Here is a 6,743-nt window from a genome sequence, read left to right on the forward strand (position 1 = left end):
AACATAAAAAATGATTGCAGACGGCAAATCCAGGCACCAGTAAGAAAAGTAATCTGCTTGAGGGCATGATGCAAGCCACAGGTGGCAAATTGAGTCCTCAATCTCTTGGACAGGATTTTGCAAGCTAACCTGGTTCTTGCCACAGGACAGGACAATGGCCCTGCCATAAAGAAGTTCATTTCACTGCTTATGTGACAAGCATCACACTTCTTTGCATCACGCCATCACCTTGCACCTTCTACAGCAGAGCCAGGCAGTCTTTAGTGACTCATATTGCTGGTCCTGAGTGGGCAATTCTGATGGTTCTTGCTCAAGGAGACACACGGGAAGGAGTCTGTGCACTATAGCCAGTGGCTATGTGGGACAGTGTACTGAACCGCAGGTTCTAAAAAGAGGATGCTGGAGTGGGACAGTGCACAGGGCCGCAGGTTCCCTGGAGTGGGACAGTGCACAGGACCGCAGGTTCCAAAAAGAGGATGCTGGAGTGGGACAGTGCACAGGACTGCAGGTTCCCTGGAGTGGGACAGTGCACAGGACCACAGGTTCCCTGGAGTAGGACAGTGTACGGGACCACAGGTTCTGAAAAGAGGATGCAGGAGATCAAAAATCTTGGCCTTGTTTTAAAGAGTCGGGAAAACTAAACAACTTCTTGTAGTGCCATTAACAGGCACAAAATAAGGCAAAAGAATGGTTTTTGAAGATGGGTGACTTCGAGCCAATCAATCAAACAAGCCATACAGGCCAGATGTTGACACTGTGTGTCTTAGTCACTGTCTACCAGCTGCTAAGCCTGACTTCAAGAGAAAGTCTTGAGGTTTGATAATTAGGACACTGCCCTTTCAAGAATAATCTCTTGGTCCTGGCCACCAAGTCACCCGGCACTCCCTCACACATCATTATGGTAGGCAGTCATTTCTTTCCTCCTTCAGCTGGGCTTTGAGAGCCTGCCTTCCTTCTTCTGCTCCTCATAGGAATCCATGGGTCAACCAGGCACTTACAACTCAGAGGTAAAGCCCCATGACTGATGTTATTGCAGCCTTCAATTCTCTGGAGTCTGTTTCTGTATTTGAGCATCATATGCCCAAGACAAAACGAACCACTTTGTTCACATGAAACAGTTGAAGTGATTTGATATTGGCTTTAGCATGCTTTTGGACAATATACTTAAAAATGACAAGTTGTCTCTCAGTATGGCTAAAGCGCTATAGTTTTCTGAAACTAAATCAATAAGGTGTCCTTGAGTGTTTCCAGATTTAATTCTGTTTGGGTCTAACAGAGTCCCAAGACTCACCCGTCTAATTGATGGTTCAGTTTAACAAACTGACCCTCGTTTCTGCAGATACAGAAATTTTAACTGGAGATAGAAATAAGTCACTGAACAGCTGGCTCAAGTGTTCACCCTGTACATTTTAACCAGAGCTGACTCTGCTGTGGGCTGTTTCAATCAATCCGATCTGACTCTGTGATGGAGTGTATGCATGACGCTGGTTTATGCCCCTGTTACTATGGAAGCATTTCTTCCCTTCACTCTGAAAGAGGTTAATGTGTATCTTCCCACTTTCTGGTCTTATGAAGGCCAAGACTTCTGGGATTTTATGAGCGCCAGCTGAAGTTGTAGGAGCCATCCCCAGAAACATCAGTGTGATTTGTGTGGCATTAATAGCCCTATTGTTCCATGAACCTCAATTTCCTTCAAAATATAAAAGTATCAGACCCACCATTTCATATGGAAAATGAAGAGAAATTACATCTTTGGGCTTTTGTACTGTGGTTATTGATACTGACTTCGGAGCTGCATTTCATTTGGTCACCAGTTCCCAAGAGCTGAGGTTATAAAGTTGATGTCAGATGTGTCACATGTCAGCACACTCTCTTCACAGCAGGACTTACCCAGTAACAGCAAGAAACAAAATATTATGGACATGGTGTTAAAGTCTCAAGAGTGAATGCATTTATCAGCGACAAAGAGGCTTACTAATAGAAAGAAAGACAAAAAGAGAGAGAGGGGGAAACAAGAAAGAAAGAAAGAAAGAAAGAAAGAAAGAAAGAAAGAAAGAAAGAAAGATTGACTCAGGATCAGTATTTCTAAAATAATTTTATTTTTATTGCTGCTTCTCAAACTAACGATAAAAATTTTAAAATATTACCAAATTCATGGAGAACAAAAGTAGCTACTTTGCTTAGGAGTGCTAAAGTTCCAGTGTCTCTCAGAGGCCTCACTGCCCCATCGGGATAGTACCAAAGAGAACCACAAAGAAACTTTTTAAAAACCAGCGCTTAAAGTCAGCTCAAGTGAATGAAGGAAGTTTAATATGTTTGATAAAAATAAAAATGAGGTGGTAAGGTTTTGTTTTGTTTTTAAGCATGGTCTCATATAGCTCAGAATGGCCTCAAACTTGCTCTATAGCCAATGATAAACATGGCTTTCTGATCCCCGGGGCTTTGGCTTCAATGTGCTTGAATTACAGATGCCAAGCTTGATTTCCATGTGGTTCTAGTGACTCAACCGAGGGATTTTTGCATCCTAAGCAAGTACTCTAGGAATTGAGGTACATTCCTATACCACCCTATAGACTATGTTTTAATTGATATGTAGTTTTTCCTTATCAAATCAGTGTTCACACTGATGAAAGATCTGATTTGGTTCAGGCAGACTAAGACTGAACCAACTACTTACTCATGCCTAAATTATTCACATCAATTGTTAAGTCCTCTACTTGGAGTCTAGGATCATCTTGATTGAATCCTAATTATTTGATTATCCAGCCCTCTGTCCTATGCAAGACTCACGATCCACACTATTATCATGTAGGCCTTGCTGGCTCTGTCCCATCATGGCACCAATTGTTAAGTCAAGCATCCAAATTCTAATTCTATTTGGTACAAACTAATTCATGCCCCATGTTTTCTGCTTTGCTGGGAATGATCCGTTTTATGAAGGGATTTTCAACAGAAAACATTCTGAGGTATGGTGGGAAATATCAAACAGTATTTTATGGTGAATGTGGACTTGCAATGAAACTAAGATGAACTTCAGAAAATAGAGAGAAATGTCCACAGGCAGTTTAGTTTGGATCAGATTATTAAAGAGTCTTAAATAAATTCCCATATCTCACCATTTAACTCAAATGCTGACTCTTTCACAGTCACTTGGGAAACCTCTTTCTATAAAGAATCCCACCAAACCCAATCAAAGGTGGCACGCCTCTTTTCTAATATGTTAAATATTAAGTTATGGCCTTCACTCTCGTGTATTGCTCAAGTTTAATGCTCATATTTTGCTTCAAGCATATCTCATATTTCCAGACATTTTCTATCAGTTTTATTGAAATACAGTTTATATACGAGAAAATTTGTTTTCTAATAAATATGGAGCACTGTGTCTATCAACCAACTAAATCGGGCATTTTTATTGTTCCAAAATGAAATCTTGTGTCTGGAGCTCACTCTCATTCATCCAGTAGCCATGAACAGCCATTTAGTGACTTCCTAGTTCTGTAGAGGTGCCTATTCTGATAATTTCACATGAATGCAACCATACAGCATATAGTCTTTGATATTTGCCTTTTTCATTAGCATATATGTTTTTGAGATTTATGTAACAGATACTCTGCATCCTTGTTTCTTTAAACTGCTACGAAATATTTTTTTGTGTGGACTTGCCATATTCTGTTTATAGATTCACAAGGTGATGAACACTTTGTTTCTCCTTTGCACTCTTCTGAAGAGTCCTCTGATGCAAACAGATACCCACATCTTTGCAGGGGCCAGCTTTCCTGGAGAAGGACAGAATTTCTAAATTACATAGTGGACTTAGTTATACCGTGTGAAGCAATTGTTCACCTTGTCTGTATTTCAAATGTGGCAGTTCTTAAATTTTCAGATCATAATGGAAATGTGATTTTTTTGTTGTTTGTTTTGTTTTGTTTTTCAAGACAGGATTTCTCTGTAAAACAACTCTGGCTGTCTGGGAACTCACCTTATAGAACAGGCTGACCTTGAACTCACAGAAATCTGCCTGTTTCTGGCTTCTGAATGCTGCCTTCTGAAAGACTTCTGCCACCACCACCCAGCAGAAAATTATTTTTAACATACGTTTTTAGTGTTCTGTTAAAATCCTGCTCATCAGAAGTATAACAAAAAGATTGAAGAAATGAGTAAAGAAATGGATGAAAAATATAAGAAAAAAACATCGAAGAAATGAGTAAATCCATGAATGATATACTGGAAAACCAAGAAAAAACAATCAAACAGGTAATGGAAACAGTTCAAGAATTGAAAACTGAAATAGAGGCAATGAAGAAAACACAAAACGAGGGCCGGCTGGATATGGAAAATCTAGGTAAACGAACAGAGACTACAGAATCAAGCATAACCAATAGGATACAAGAGATGGAAGAACGAATCTCAGAGTCTGAAGATACCATAGAGAAAATAAATGCTCTGATCAAGGAAAACAGCAAATCCAACAAATTCTCATCACAAAACATTCAAGAAATCTGGGACACAATAAAAAAACCAAATCTAAGAATAATAGGGATTGAAGAAGGAAAACAACTGCAGATCAAAGGACCAGAAAATATATTCAACAAAATTATAGAAGAAAACTTTCCCAATCTAAAGAATGATATTCCTATGAAGGTTCAAGAAGCATACAGAACACCGAATAGGCTTGATCAAAAAAAAAAATCCCCTCACCATATAATAATCAAAACACAAAACATACAGATTAAAGAAAGAATATTAAGAGCTGCAAAGGAAAAAGGGCAAGTAACTTATAAAGGTAAACCTATCAGACTTACACCGGACTTCTCTATGGAAACCATGAAAGCCAGAAGGTCCTGGATAGAGGTACTGCAGAAACTAAGAGACCATGGATGCAAGGCCAGACTAATATACCCAGCCAAGCTATCATTCACTATCAATGGAGAAAACAAAATATTCCAGGATAAGAACAAATTTAAACAATTCGCAGCCACAAACCCAGCCTTACAGAAAGTAATAGAAGGAAAATCGCAACCCAAGGAGTCCAACATTGCCAGCACTGCTTACAATAACTCAGACATCTAGCGACCCTTCACGAGCTTAACTCAAAGAAGGGACACATACAAACTCTATTAATCAAACAAACAAAAAATAATAATAACCGAAGTCAACAACCACTGGTCATTAATATCACTTAATATTAATGGACTCAATTCACCTATAAAAAGGCACAGACTAAGAGACTGGATACGAAAACAGGATCCAACATTCTGCTGTTTACAAGAAACACACCTCAACCACAAAGACAGACATTTACACAGAGTAAAGGGTTGGGAAAAGGTTTTTCAAGCAAACGGACCTAAGAAACAAGCAGGTGTGGCCATTCTAATCTCCAACAAAATTGACTTCAAACTAAAATCAATCAGAAGAGATGGAGATGGACATTTTATACTCATAACAGGAACAATTCATCAGGAGGAAGTCTCAATCCTGAATATCTATGCCCCTAATATAAAGCCTCCTACTTATGTAAAAGAAACACTTCTAGAACTCAAGGCAGTCATCAAACCACACACACTAATAGTAGGAGACTTCAACACTCCTCTCTCACCAATGGACAGGTCAATCAGACAGAAACCTAACAGAGAAATAAGAGAATTATTGGAGGTATTGAATCAAATGGACTTAACAGACATCTATAGAACATTCCACCCAAATAGGAAAGAATATACCTTCTTCTCTGCAGCTCATGGAACCTTCTAGAAAATTGACCACATACTGGGTAACAAAGCAAACTTCCACAAATACAAAAAAAATATTAGTAACCACCTGTGTCTTGTCAGATCACCATGGATTAAAGTTAGAATTCAACAACAGTGCTACCCCCAGGAAGCCATCAAATTCATGGAAGTTTAACAGTCAACTACTGAATCACCCCTGGGTCAAGGAAGAAATAAAGAAAGAAATTAAAGTCTTCCTTGAATTTAATGAAAATAAAGACACAACATACTCAAACCTATGGGACACTATGAAAGCAGTGCTAAGAGGAAAGTTCATAGCACTAAGTGCCCAATTAAAGAAAACGGAGAAAGCACACATTGGAGACTTAACAGCACACTTGAAAGCTCTCGGAAAAAAAAAGAAGCTGATTCACCCAGGAGGTCTAGAAGACTGGAAATAATCAAACTGAAGGCTGAAATCAACAAAATAGAAAAACAGAAAACAATCCAAAGAATCAATGAATCAAAAAGCTGGTTCTTGGAGAAAATCAACAAGATCGACAAACCCCTATCCAAATTAATCAAACGGCAGAGAGAGAACATGCAAATTAATAAGATCAGAAATGAAAAGGGGGACATAACCACAGACACAGAGGAAATTCAGAGAATCATTAGATCTTACTACGAAAATTTATATGCCACAAAGTTGGAAAATGTAAAAGAAATGGACATTTTTTTTAGATAAGTACCATATACCAAAGTTGAACCAAGAACAGGTGAACAATCTAAATAGACCTGTCAGTCGTGAAGAATTAGAAGCTGTTATCAGAAATCTCCCTGCCAAAAAAAGCCCAGGACCAGATGGTTTCAATGCAGAATTCTACCAGAACTTCCAGGAAGAGCTAATACCTATACTCCTTAATGTATTTCAAAATATAGAAACAGAAGAATCACTGCCAAACTCTTTTTATGAAGCTACAGTTACCCTGATACCAAAACCACACAAAGACACAACCAGGAAAGAGAATTACAGACCAA

This window comes from Myodes glareolus, chromosome 13, assembly GCF_982192425.1.
Source record: "Myodes glareolus chromosome 13, mMyoGla1.1, whole genome shotgun sequence".
In the NCBI taxonomy this organism is placed as follows: Eukaryota; Metazoa; Chordata; class Mammalia; order Rodentia; family Cricetidae; genus Myodes; species Myodes glareolus.